The sequence below is a fragment of the Centruroides sculpturatus genome, unplaced genomic scaffold (assembly GCF_000671375.1).
Source record: "Centruroides sculpturatus isolate CEXI.00-Female unplaced genomic scaffold, Cexi_2.0 scaffold1099, whole genome shotgun sequence".
Classification (NCBI taxonomy): Eukaryota; Metazoa; Arthropoda; class Arachnida; order Scorpiones; family Buthidae; genus Centruroides; species Centruroides sculpturatus.
In genome coordinates, this window is record NW_019385307.1 from 251,682 (window position 1) to 267,472 (window position 15,791).

Genomic DNA, 15,791 nt, shown 5'->3' on the forward strand with positions numbered 1-15,791 from the left:
AAATAGCTGTCTGGAAAGTTAATATATGTAACGGTAGCATACGTATCTACAGTAATTACATTTATTAATGTATCGTGTCACACATGTTAGAAAAATGACCGCATAAGAACATTATATTAACGTAATTAAAAACGGTCCTGCTTCCTAACTAGAAATATTCTCATTTGACAAACGGAAAAATAACTAAAAAACATTTCAAATAAATATTGCTTCCAATACGACATCAAATTCAATTATCTTTAATTTGTTCAGTTGTTTCTGGTATTCTATTTACTTTCTAATTTAAAACTAATCAATGGCAAATTTTCTTCATTGCAAATATAGCATTATCAAATCAAACAAAATAAAAAGGCAGATTAATTACTTTAATTAGTTTTTCGAATTATTACAATGCTAAATTTCGAAGGTACAGTTCAATGTCTAAAAATTGTAAATGGAATTCATGTTTGACTAATCATTATAACAGCCAGAAATAATATTCATATGTCAGATTTTTCCAACATGAAATTAGATACCTCTTAGAAATTTTATTAAAATAAATTTTTTTTTTAATGCATAGGGTTTAATTATATATTATAATATGAATATTTTCTATAAAATAAAATAACCAAAAATTCCTTCTTTATTCCAACATCGATTTAATTCGGTCAAGGATAAATACACACAATGAACAAACAAACAGAAATGAATTGACATAAATTTATATATTAAATTTTTTTATTAAATAATTATATTCCTAATTATCTTTAAATACATAATTTAGTTACCCTACTCTACGATAAATATATTTTTCATGTTTATTTACAAAAATCTTACTTATTAAAAATTTTTTAAACGAAAACTTCATTAAAATATAAAGCAAAACTAATTTTACAGATTATTTGTTGATTCAGTTGCTGATGCCACGTGTACGATATGAAATGCAGAGCTGTGTTTTACTTTGCATGCAAAGTAAAATATAAAAAAAAATTAAAATTATTAAAAATAATTAACTTATTAAAAATTCAATATAACAAGCGAGTCATGAATATGCATTAATTTTAAAAAAGTACTTAAAATATTTTAAAAAAGTTACAATTTTAATTTATTTAAAAAAATATTTTTTTTACAAAATAATAAATTATTTATGACATAGAATTTAAAAAAATAAATTTATTTTATTTACTTTCTGATAATCGTGAATATGTTTAAACAATTAAGGAGTATTTCGATTAAATTTGTAATGTGACTGGGACATGTCTGATGTATAATTACTTGGTATATTCAAATGCAGAAAAGCACATAAAGTTGTAAAAAAAACTATGTACTACGATTTATTTTTCGGGCTGTTAAATAATACAAGAAATGTATGGGTTCGGTCAAAAATGTTCTCCCTAATATTTTTACGTTTGTTTGGGCAGACCATTATACGTAGCAATATGAAGAATAGTTGAGGGTTTTTCTGTATGTATGAATTTTAAGTGTGTTTGTATTTTTTGGGTATAATTTGTTTCTCCAATGTTATGGATGAATAACTGCTGTTCGTTTTGTCAAAAATTTGTGAAATTTCTCACGATGCGAGAGCATCGTGCAAAATTTAAGTAGAAGCAAAGCCTCTTCCATGTTATTTGGAATATTACACAAATTTTCAAGAAAATCAAACCATGGATTCCGATGGTGTGATTCATCATTTTAATATCTGTCATCTCAATACGAAGAATTTTAGTGAAAATGTTAGCAATAATTACAGATGATAACAAATCTAGTGTGTCAGAGAATTCAGCAACAATGTTATTTTCATAACTACTTTAAATCTTGGACTTCAAAATTTTGTTCTTGAAACATGTTGACAAGTACCTTTTACATATAATATATTAAATTATCTTTCACATTAATGAACCATGGCTCTCGATAATTAGTTTATCTTTGAAGATAGTAATAGTTTTAAAAATACTAAAATTATCGAATATATATTTTTAATAAGATGTGGATAATTCTAATTTTTTATTTGAATGAAATACAAATGTAAATCTTGATATGCATCTTTTGTTATACAGTAAGATAGAATAAATTCTGTTTAAAATCTATTTAATAGAGTATTTATACGTTAGTGTCTTTTGCATACGTCCATGAATATTTAAATAAAATATTAATTGTGCTACTTTACAAATAATTCTTGAAGAATTTAAGACAAGAATAGATCCATTAGAAATTTTAAAGTTTAAACTTCCGTATTTATCATTTACAATCAGAATGCAATAATTTAAACCCGGACGAAGTGTAATTGAACAGATGAATAAACAAATATGCGGTGATAAAGTCAATACGTACGTCAAGTATTAACCAATTAGGATTTAACAAAAAACGTATATAAGAGCGCTGAATTACTACTGAAACTACTCCGGTTAGAATTATTCTAATTCTAGACAAGGAACTCAATTCGATTGCAAAGATGAAATTCGTGATGATCCTCTTCTTCGTTTGCATCGGTAAGCAAAAATTACCTTTATTATATTATTATTCATAATATTAATTTTACTATTTAAGTTGAGAGCTGTATATATTTTAATATTAATCTCTTATATTAATTTCAGTATTTTTTAGCAAAATTTTAAAATGTAGTTCATACTTTACAGTTCCTCGTGAATAAACTAATTTAAAGAATAAAACGTGTTAAAATTTTATTATAATTTAATTAAATTTTTTAAACTGTATATTCACTGTCAAATTTTATTTTTAGCAATTTTGAATATTGCCAAAGCACAGCAAGTAAGTATAGATTTTATATACCTGTTAAGTGTTCTGTTTGGTAGTATTAATATATGTATATGCGATAACTTGCCTTTGTTTTTCAATTGTTTTTGATTGTTTATTTATGATACTAATTTAATAAGAAAAATTCCAACAAAGAGTTGCGTAACATTTCAGGTGAAAAACACTAACACGTATGATATAGTAGCAAAAAAATAAAATTCACTGTACCGTCATCATTTATAATATTATGCTAAAGAATTACTTTTATGTCATTAACTATTATAAAATGTAAACACTGTAAGTACTTCAAATTTGGAAATGAATTTTATAAAACAAATGAAAATTGTAGTCTAAATTCTAGTAAAAATTAGTATCTTTGTTACATCCTATTGCACTCGAGACATGATTAAGACAATTTCGTTTTATAATTATGTGAATCATTTTGATAGTCTTTAGAATTACGAAGAACGTTGGTTATATATACGATAAATTCATGTTGATAATTTCATGTTACAGTTTTATTAAATAACCACTTTGACTTTTTTGTAATTGTATAAAACATAAAACGAAATTACTACAGAGAAAGCAAAAAAATTAAACTTTAGAATAATGCAACAATTAACTGAAAATTACTGTACATAATAAGGACACTTGATTAAAAAAATTTACGTAAAATATTTACAACGTTTTAGTACGAATTTTAGTGTGTTTCAAGAAATGACGCAAACATTACATTGTCCACTATAAGTAATAGATATGTATATATCCATGGTGCGGTTTACTTTATATTACTTTTAAAAAATCAATTTTTCAAAAATATTTCCTTAAAATTGATGAAAAAACTTTATGGGTTAATTGTACAGAAATGACCCCCGTTTTTTTGCCTGGACCGCATTTAATCAGAGACAAAGCTTTTATTCGTATTCTTTATTTTCTATGCATTTCGGGTGCAATATTTTTTTTAATTTGCACCCCTCTTCAGGATGTTCACATTTCTATAAATTTGGTAAATTTAATTATTACATCGGTAAATTACTACAATAGTTATACAGTGGTTAACTAACCTGTTTTAAGTTTTAGATCGACATCTGCCCAGTGTTGATGTTATGTCCCATAAGGCATTTTTAGACCGTTTCCCGCTTTTTTTGTTTTCTTTCCCTTTAGCTCCTCCCATTTCCTCCCACACGTCGTCAACCTCCATTCCATCATTTAGGTTTATGGTTTTGTTTCTATTAATGATTTCGAAGTGCTCTTTGAATTTTCGTAGATAAATATCTTTTTATTTATGGATAATTTTTATACTTTTTTCGTTTATTGTGCATCCGAATTTCTTACAGTGATTTGTCCACGGTGATTGGTTAGAATTAAGTCTAATTTTTGCTTTATGTTTTTTAAATCTGGAACCGAATTGTCTTCCTGATTATATCCCATGTAATTAGTATATTAGTATATCGCTATTAACCTAATTCGCGTTCAATTTTTTTCAATGTTAATCCTATCAAATTTTTTTTTAAATAATAATCGTCGCTATTGTATCGTTAAAAATTAGAAAATTAAGCCTCGTTTAAATACTGGCTCCCTTTCATGGACGATCCAGTGTTGCCAGCTTAAACACGTAAAAATAATATTAAAGTAGCCAAGACATAGCCAAATATTGTAGCGCCACATCACTAGCGGACATTTGAATTTGCCGACTAGAACGCCGTCAGCTAACCGACGTGACGGTTAATCGGGGGTCGGATAATCGATGCTCTACTGTAATTCGTTCCGCAGCATAAAATAACCGTACTGTACAATAAAAAAATTAAAATGGAGCAGTCACCAATTATTCACGGTAGTCAGATATTGTGAGTAGGAAGTGGAAAAACACTTTTTTCACACATCCATACAGATATAGACTTTTTACACATTGCAGCAGGTCTCTTTTTATTGTTTTTTAATCGGAGTCAGATTCAGAGAGGCTACCGGAGCTTGCAGGGTAAACTCCTCTTGTTTCATATTTCGTTTTTTCCTTGCTGGCTTCTTGAAAAACATCTCCAATGTGGTCTTTTTCTTTTTCTTCTTCAACATCTGTCGGAAATGACGGGCAAAGGTGTCATTGTAGAGATCATCGGTCCTATTTGCCTCAGCTCTGTTCAGATAATGAGTGTTGTTAAATTCCCGAACCTCTTCCCATTTGACAGGGGAGTTTTTGTCAAGTTTCACTCCTTCTGATAATTTCTTGCCTTGTTTCAATTGAAATCACTTTTCTGTTTTTTTAGAAGCCATGATTTGCGCAACACTTGAATAAATGTAAATACCCTGCACCGAGGTGATGTACGTAATAAACAAGGGAGCAAGTCGAATCCCAACTTGACCTCTGAACTTTAGATATAACTAATAACATGTTTTAATAATAGTAATATATTATAAAAAAAGGAAATTGTCATTGGCAACGGGAAAGAGTGGAAACATCATTCGCACTTGTTCGCAGAAAGTACGTTGTTCGCCTCACGTAACTGCCGAACGAAAAGCTCGTTGTTCGCAGCGTCTGTTATTCGAGGCACCACTGTACTCCTGTGCGTTCATCGTAGCGCCAGAGTGCTGACTCTACGAAATTTCAGTAAAAGCTTGAATATGCAACGATTGTTATAAAAAACGATCTCATGTTGTTGTTAAAAAATTATTATAGGCATTTCTATTGTTAATTATCACATTTACTTGTGTTATATCAGCTTACGTTATGGTTTCTCAAAAAAAAAAAAATGATTTTGTTTTGGGTTTGGGGATGCAAGAATTAACTTAACTTTATTATTTAATGAAAAATTGCTTTAAAACTCGAAATCCATGCAGGAATAAATTGATTTCTAGTTTCGATGTATTACAGAATATATAAATTTAACTGTCAATATATGGGCGCTTTTGAAAATATTATGCAAAGTATAAGCATTGGAATGTTATGAAGTTTTATTTAAATCTATAAAATTTTTATTTTTTAACATTTCATTAAATATATAAACATATATTTATGAAGATAAATTAAATTCTAATTTATATGGATGGTATATGTTCAAGTAAGATAAATTAAAGCAATGTATTGGATATTTTTATTCAAAAAGTTAAAAATTTTTATATAAGATAGATTTGATTATATGAATGTATGCATGTATGTGTATATTAATATATAAATAATATTTAATAGGCTACACAAACTTCTGGAAGTGGAAAACAGCCTGTAAGTAATGATTTTATATAAATTGATATTAAAATTCTTAGTATAGAAATTTTATAACATAATATATTAATAAGAAAAAACTTATATACTACAAATTATTTTTATTTCATATAAAGACACGAATAGATTAATAAAATAATTTATCATTGAAATAAAATGACATTAAATGAAGCTTTTCAAACATATTATCAATTATTTCTTACGTTAGAACTCAAATCTTTATTTTATGACGACAATTTAATTTAGTAAAATAAATCATTTTGTCTGAAACCTTTCATAACGAGAATGATTTTGCCAGTTTATGTTCTGAATAGGAAAACAAAACGCTAAAACAATGTTTCAAACTTTTACATTTCTTCCCTTCAATTATATAAAAAATTCTTTTCAAACATTCGGATAATAAACCACTTTTTGTTTATTAATGTTTCTGTTAATTCTATACCTGTTAAAATTTGATGTCGAATAAAATTTTTTACACGCTAATTAATTATTTACTTTAAAATATTTTATCTATAGAAATTTCATACTGTTTTAGGATTACAAGTGTCAATTTTGTTTACAGATATTGTGGAAATTACTTGTAATTTCCTACATCTACTAAATGTGCAACTTTTTATTTACAAATTTTTTACTTTTAGACTGTCATAGATGCATACTGTGATTTAGATGAGCAAAAGTTTATTCGATGCTGAAAAGTTATCTAATAATAATTCTCTACTAAACATAATATCTTTTATTATTTTATGTTAAAAAACCGATATGCATATAAATATTAAACCTGTGTTTTTAATTGCTAAAACAATTTTTACACAATTTAAAAATTAATTCTTGTATACAATAAAAGAAAAGTATTAAATAGTCAGAGGTATAAGCAAATCACAATAGAAAAAAATGCTGCAAAGTTTACAAATTATTGTAGGTCACTATTGTAACTTATTCCATGCTGTACGAGGGTTAATAAAACACAATCTTAAAGCAGCTATAAATCGAATGTTTGGTGAAGCAGATAGGTATAAAACATTTTTCATCACCAACCAAACAAGCTCAAAGCGACATCCTCTGCTGAAAAAGTGATTGTTAGGAAATTTTCATACATCATTTTTATTGATTGCATGAAGCGAGGATACACAATCATTGCTTCTCGATATTTCACTCACTAAAACATTTGTGTTAAAGAATCCAACGAAAGCACCTAGCCCTGCCAGTAAGAAATTAATTCTGTTGCACAATAATGTCAGGTCTCACACTGCTTTTCACACAAAAATTGTTTCAAAAATACAAACGGAAACTGTGGAGGCATTATGTCTACGATCTGATCTGGTCCAAAGTAAATTTTATTTGTTTTTTTTCGAAAATCATTATCTCGCACACGATTCCATGGTGGCGATGACGCAAAATCAGGTGCAAAAACATGACTACAATTTCAGGGACGTGACGTTTTTCAATTTGGAATTGAAAAGCTGGACATACACTCAGATAATTGTCTAAATCATTAAGGTAATTGTGTTGAAGAAAGGATCACGTATAGATAAAAAACATGTTATATTCATTTGTTACATGAAACATGTTTTTAAGATCAAGTATGTATCTTTTTATTGTATCAGCCCTAGTATATCGAAACAACGGAAAAGCCGTTAATAAATGATATTGTTGGAAATTGTAGAAAAATTATCTTTATAATACAATATCTTTATCAATAATCGTATCTTTATATCATATGTGGATTGTAGAAGGGGCCCATCGATTATTGCCAAATAACGACTTGTCCAAAGTAAACTAGACAATTTACATACTTACGAAGTGACACTGATGTTTATTCGAACCGTAAGAGTGTCCATTTTAGTAAAATCTTGATTTAATAAATAAAAATCTAAATCCTATAGAAATAACCTATAAGGAATATTCATAAATGATGTCCACACAGAACAAAATCGATCAAGAGGGAAGGCAATTAAGGAAACTTGGGTTAATGGGAGAGAAGATATCAAAATTTCATCAAAAATACGAACGTAAGTAATTGACAGCCCCGAATACAAATTTATATTGTAAAGTGTAATAATAAAAATAATAGAAAGCATGTCCCCCTGGCCGTTATAGGCGATCCAGTACTTCACTTGCTTCATTTGCTTGCTGTTAGACTTCACCCATTCGTTCCCAATATAGATTATACATACGAAGAATTTTGTGTCAATTTAACAACCCTCAGAGTAATCTTTCTTTTTCTTCTTCCCCTCAAGCTATCACGGAATAGCGGCCCAACGCTCTCATTCTCGCTTGCTGGACTTCGTTCAATCCCCATTTCATTCGCTCGTTGACCCCACAGATTTCGTTTACTTTACCAAATATCATATAATGTTGCATACATTTCCCATGCTTTCGTTTCAATATTTTTTATGCGAGAGTTGTGTTGTAACAATTTCATGTTAAATATTATATATATATAAATACAGTAGTTGCAAATTCCCTAATTTTATGATTATGAAATCACATTAAAATACCGATAGTTTTTAAATAAATGTTTTTAATATTTCGAAAATATTACAAATATCTTTTTGTATTTAGTAACTGAAAATTTTTCAAAAGTAAAACGACAATTTAGCTAATGATTTTCCAATAGCTGTAAAACAAAAATGAAAATAAATTTTTCGAAAGAAAATTACTTTGGATAAATTTATTTTTATTCTTATACATAATTTATTTTGATTATACTCAAAATTAAAACCGTTAGAGTTTTATTTCGTGTTATGATATTTTCCAACTTAGTGAAAAATTACATAACAAAACGAATTCTTCTTAAATATGTTAATTAAAAACATGAACTAGACTAATTACATTAGCGTGGATAGTCTAGTTTGTATTTTTAATGAACATATTTAAGACCGCAGTAAATAATACAATACAGTAGATCCCCCTATAAGACAGTAGATACGTTCCGTTCTTTATGAATCAAGTTTGTAGGAATCATAGTTTACGGACTACGGCTGTTTGAAAGGTTTTCTTTCATAAAATTAATCGATTCTAGACTAATTCGACTCAACATTTCCAAAATACGTATATTTTTTTGAAAATAATCCGTATAAACTACGTTATAAACAAAAAATTGTAGGATTGCTTACCGAGTGTGTACCGTTCGACTATGCCCGTTGCTAAAGCTTGGTTTCGTCGCGGAACAGCACACGAAACGGCGGCCGCGATTTCTGATATTATTTTTCTGCGAAAACTTCGTTGACCTTTGGAGACATCCTTAATATAAATAATTTTTATGGCCGTTAAATAAGAAATGTTTCTTTCACAAGAAATGTATAAAATTACAGTACTGGACAGACGATAGGTCGCCTAACTCGCTGTAGCGTGACGCTAGATAGCGAAAAATATATATTTAATTATAATAAAGTTACAATAAATTAAGTTAATATATAATTATATATACAGTACCTAATTTATATATAATTATATGAACAGACGATACTAAACTCAATTTATCTGCCTAAACGTCCGTAGCGTGGCGCTACGGACGGCGGGAAAGTAGTTCGGCTGCCCGATGACGTTTTACGTATTATAGGAGTTATTTTTACCGTTGTTTACGGATACTGCCACAATTTTTATAGGAATCATAACTATAGGAAACGGTTTTATAGGGGGATCTACTGTATACGATATATCTAATGGTAATTGGATAATAACATAAAAATAAAAAATTAAATTTGTAAAAGTAAGAATCCATGATATAGAAGTTTTTCAAAAACACGTACTGTACGCAGACTGTTGATATAAAGGCGTCTTTACTCGTCTTCTCACCATTTTTCTTTTACATAATTTACTAACACGCTAGCTTAAAATAGAAGGTCAAACCTAAGTATTTTAGATTAGTTTTAGGTATGTAAAAGACAAGAAAACACGATTTGTAGGAGGTCCTTGTTTGGGTTTTTAAAGAATTTTAGTGATTTTTACGTTTTTAAATGTATTTTTTCCACATTTAGCATAACTCAGTTTTTATACTGCTGAAGCAATGAGGAATGACATTATCTGATACTTAAATAACAGCGAGGTTGCACCCGACGTTTTCAGCTCTAAAACGTGAACGTCGAACGTCGAGCGCCACTTACAAGACAGCATCGCTCGGCGTTCGGCATTGACGTTTTACAGATGAAAATTTCGCTGCACCCTCGCTATTATATATTTCATCGTACATGTACTTGGTAGGATATAATAACAAATTTTTACCGGTTGAAACTGTTGTTTTTTATATTGTTTAATATTATATATCTATGGTTAGGTTTTCATGAGCTAACTTTACAAATCGGATGGTGCAACATGATATAAAAACAAAAAACAAAATATTGTATGTACAAAAATATACACGGTGGACTTGACTTCTATGAAGGAAGTAACACTCGTTCCCTTTGAAAATTTTTCTAGCAGCGATTTTTTAAACTAGCAAATTTCAGAATTATGTCGACCTTTTATAATTGTCCTATAAAATTTATTTATTTTAAAAATAGAACTTAGTATTTCTTCTTCTATTATTGTTTATTGAAAAGACGATAGATAAATATTAAATTAATTTAACAATTCACTTAGGTATTAAAGGATTATAATAATTCAGCTTTACTTCGTCTTTCTGTTCTTTTATTATCATATTATATTAGTCGGTGAAGCTGAAGAAGAAAAAGATTATATTAGTCGGTATTTCTTTATTGAGCTTCTTGTTCGATTTTTACTATTAATTTACTGAAGTTTTATTTCAGTAAATTAATAGTGTTTTTCCCTAAAGTTATCACAACGAGTAATATAAAATATATCTCCGTATTTATACCTTACTAGTTGGTATTTGTTTATCGATTGTGCCATCAGCAGTAAGTTACTTGTTTTCAAATCAATTTTAGATAGTGTTTTAACACCTACAATATCAAATATAATTTCTTCCCTTGTCAACTGCTGTCTTTATTATTCGCTTACACGATTTTATCTTCCTCTTGTTTTCAAAAAGCCATACTACTGCAAAAATTCATAAAAATTTTTACATAAACATTATACATTATTTGCATAAACACAATATGACCCAGGATTATTGTTATTTGATGTTGTAGTTAAATATCATGAATAGAGGCAGATTGTATTCATAGTAATTTTCTTTAGGTAGATATTATTAAAAATTGTTGTCATCGTTTTATTGTGAAAGTGCCAAATACTAAAGTAAAAGTTCTGAGTTTTGATCATTTTTAACTTTTTGTCAATTTTTTAATAATTTATAGCTTTTGTTTTAATGAATATTTTATTAAATATTCAAGCAATTTGCTGTTATTTCTCTGTTGGTCTGCGAAAAGGATAAAAAGAATAGACTCGAAAAAAGTATATTTTTTTTATGTACTGTACGTCTTCAAATAATGATAATCCTGGGTCATGTCGTCTTCATGCAGATAATGTATGATTTTCATGCATTAAATATTTCTGAAGAAATTGCATTAATTAAAGTAATTTTTGATTTAACACTGTAAATAAGTATATCAACTAAATAATGAATATTTCACATTGTTTGCATGAGCTTAAGAATGATGGTTTATAGAGTTTTTTTATTATGAAATTTATCATATAGTGTTTGTTGTTACATTTGGAAGAGAGATAAACATAAACATACTCTAAACCGTATTCTAAAAATGCTTCGATAATAATATAAATGTATTATACATTACTTTTCGAATGAATGATATCATTGCTCAGTAAACAAGTTGTCTGCCATTTCAGTTCATACACTCTGGATTTTAAATAATAACTTTAAAATGATGATACTTTTCCTCCTGTATTCATCTACTTGAGTAATTGATTGCACAAACTTATGTTATATGTATTATACGTAAATCGTGAATTTGTCCTGACTATCAAAAGAAATTAAATACTCATAGTGGACAAAAAAATTATAGAAATTCTAGATGTAATATTTGTTCTTAAAATCATATAAAGTATAACAACTACACGTAAAGTAAAGTAGAAACCATCTACAGATTATTTTAACTACTTATTGCATTCTGATGTTTAAATATTGATATATTTTCAGCCTGAACTTCGAATAGAGAAGATATAATGTTACAGAATTAAATAGTTTTATATTACTTCCGTTTACTGATATTGCTCAAAGAGACTGATTTGCAGCTCCAAACGTACAATGAGTGATACATGCTTGAAGCCAAATGAGAATTTGTGTATTGTATCAAACTTTTCTAAATGAAAATAACACTGATACTTTTAAATCTTCGATTACTTTTTAGCTGTTTTTTGAATCAAATGTTATCCATGCATGCAGTGCAGTGCGTATTCCCAAAAATATTTTCAATAAGAGTGACATTTTGTGCGCTCCTACTAGTTAAAAAGAAATTTGATAAATAATATCTAAACTTATTATTCAAATGTTTTCTTACGCTGTAGTAACGTTACTTGTCATAGGTGCATAGAATAACGAAAACCCTATAAAAACATTCTTTATCCATACAAAAACGAACAAATACAATTATAAATAGAAGTTAGAATTGTACACGCATATTTTCGAAACAATGTTATTTAACTTACGTTTATTGCAGTAGAAAATTTGAAAGTGAAAGAGTGACACCTTGATTTCTTATGTGGTGTACATGAGGAAATACTAATTACTAACTAAATACTAACTTGAGAAATGTAACAAAGCAAATATGTACTTGTATATAAAAACGAAATTACGTTTCTATCTCTGGTCTCCTATCCGATTTTATCTAACTCCATTCTCGAAAGATAATCAAGACAGTCAGTCAAACAGACAGACAGTAAATAGTTGAAATTTATACGTCTACAAAATTTTCAAATTGCCGCCTAATAAAATGTTTATTTCTACTTTCTTTGTTAAAAGTTTAAAAAGAAAGTTTAAAATTAGTAGGGAACAAAACTTTGAGTAGAGTGTAATGACTGAGCACTTATCTCTCTGTCTAATTCGATTTAAATTATCTAATACTACAACATAATGCATTGTAAGAAAGTATGTACTTGATAAATTTAAACACGATTGGTAAAGCTTCAAATGTCTCATATGATGAAATTTAGGAACAATCGTTCAGGAAACATAAACATTAAAACTTTACGTTAATTTTAGAACATCGACATCTTGACATTTTGTAAATTTTCTGTATAATAATCAGCAGTAAGCCCTGAGAAAAAGTGAAGAGAGAGGAAAAAAATATGACACTTGGTTGTAGAGCAGAAGTCCAAAAGTGAACAATGAAGGTTCTCTTTTGGACAGTCTTGGTTAATAAATAACGTATTTTAACCCGTGTCTTACACCGCCGTTTTATATTCTTTCCTCTCGTAGTGTAACTGTGATTCCCATATTCCTTGTAAGATTTAAAAAGATATTTTTCAAAAGTCTATTAAGATTTCAATCGTGAATCCAGAGCAGACAAAGACAACACTGAAGTGCATAATCATACGTGTGCACCAATACACATTTATGCATTTGAAAAACAAAACTTCTTGAAAAGAGTTGCTTCATTCGAACTAGTTAAATGTATCTTCGCACGGTAAGAAGCATTATAAAATACAATTTACTAAAAGACTTTATAATGAAAAATAAGCTTCATGTAACATTAATTTTATACTGAATTAATATTGTTTTTAGTTTGAATTTAGTCGTTTAAGTTAAAACATTTATAATTTAAAAGATATAATAAATATTTTATAAGCATACTAAAATTTAATGATATACAACAGCACAAAGAAACAATAATTTTGTTATGTATAATAAGATTAATTATAATATTACGTTTTTACTCAGTGAAAAGTGTTAATAAGTTTTATATTAAGCGTTCGAAGTTAAAATTTTATAATTTAAATGAATTAACGAAATTTTATAAAAATACTAATGATAAATGAGGTGAAAATTAAACGTATTTATTAAATTTTTAATATTAACATTTATTCTGAAATATGACTAATCATATTACTTTCTTTTAGGATCCTATGAAGGTATGTGTAACTTTACTAAATATTTATATAATCATTATTTACTTTTTAGATTTAATACTAAGACGTCGCGCAACTTTATTATATCGCGATATAATTGAGGATAAAGCGAAAAAAAGCGATTTTTGCAATTCCTTTGTGGAGAAGAAACGATAAATGCACTTGCTGACACAAAAAGGCGATCGAAACGTGTATAGTTTGCTTTTCGCGCTTATTTTCCGTAAGGCACACGCAATGACGTTCTCATTATTGTGCAAAATTTCGTGGTACCTCTGTATGTTAAAAACGAAGTCATAGACCCTATTGTTTTCTTGAATTTTTGGATTCCTCGACGCAATCAATTTGAAATGGCACACCTTTATGAAAATTCGTCAAACGGATTTTTGATAACACAATTCTGTATGCCTCACAGAACCTGCTTCGCTGATGCTCCACTTGAATAATATAATATTACACACAGTCATAAAATAGACTTAATGAATTATCAATACACTTTCTTTTGCTGATAAATATTTATTAAACAAAACAATTAATAGTGACATTTCATGGGCTCCTATTAGGTTTTAGGTGTAACTGAATTCGAACGTATTTTTAAAAATTTAATGTTTTAATGATAGGATGTCCGAACGTGAAACAAAATTGTCTAAAAAACACCCATCCGAAGAATAATAACTTTTTTCAGTTTCAGTCAGATTTCTTTCTTATACTCCAAGCTCGTTTTATTTTGAGCTAAGTAAGCTATATCCACGGAATGCCATACATCCAAAGACAATAAATAACCAAATATCTTGACTTTCGTTTATTCGAATTTAAATAAAAATTCTATGTTTAGCTCAAATCAAAACTAAATTGTTATAAGAACTATAGATGAATATTATTAGTATGTTTCTTCAGCTAACAAATAGTCATTAATAATATTTTCAAGATGTTCAAATCGTAATGATTGGTTGATTGCCTTTGTAAACCCAATAATCGAATGCACATTCGCCAATATAAAAAAATCTGTACTAATCATATTAAAGTGTTGTTTTCACCAATTGTATTGAGAAGAGATATATTAACCAATAAATAATAAAATAATATACACAAAATTGCATCCAATTATAAGTGCAGATGCAGACTAAGACTTTTTATATTTCGATTTTTTTATGTAGAATTTTCATTCAAAATCTAGTCCATTAGCGTTCCTTACATGAAGACAATCATCTTTTAAATTTACTTTCATAAATATGAATCTTTTCTCCGTTCATTAGAAATGAACGAATGGCACAGAGAATAGTGACCTCATTCCATTTAACCACAGAGTTCTCTGCTTGTGCCATATTGGACAAAACTGAGTTGCAGTGCCTTTTATTAATATACTATACGTGCTCCATAAGTCTAATAGCTAACTTTCTTCTTGTGACCTCAATACAGTCTTTTAAGGTTCTTAATTATTGATTTTTCGTAAAATTTTATATAAGCCCACTTTATCCTTTTAAAACATGTCTTTATCATTTCTCTGAATACTATATAAATTTGGAGCTGTTTTGTAAACTATTTTGAGGTGGTTTTCCGATACTTGTTTTAATTGTATTTGATGCTTATATTATAATTGAACTTAACGATTTTAAATTGAATAGTTTGGGTCCTTTTTTGCTTTCTGCATATGTTCTAACTAGTCTTTGTAAATAAAATAAAAAAATAATAATGTAATATTTTTAATATAAAAAACTTTTGATAAACAATATTGAATTATTAAATATTTACTGATCATTTTCTTTGTACTTCTCCGGGTATTGTTGTCTTTTGTCACACTCCAAGCTCTGTGAAAAATTAACTGATGTAGAATAAATAAGTGTATATATATATTTATTTATTT

The 15,791-nt window shown here is 28.0% G+C and overlaps 1 long non-coding RNA gene across 1 annotated transcript in view; it reads left to right on the forward strand.

Moving 5' to 3' along the window:
- Positions 1 to 2,384: 2,384 nt before the first annotated feature.
- Positions 2,385 to 15,791, forward strand: part of LOC111637444 — a 29,904-nt gene continuing 16,497 nt past the window's right edge. The window contains exons 1-4 of the long non-coding RNA XR_002758698.1: positions 2,385 to 2,468; positions 2,720 to 2,748; positions 5,915 to 5,947; positions 13,922 to 13,933. This is a non-coding gene — a long non-coding RNA (uncharacterized LOC111637444). The remainder of the gene's footprint in view (positions 2,469 to 2,719; positions 2,749 to 5,914; positions 5,948 to 13,921; positions 13,934 to 15,791) is intronic.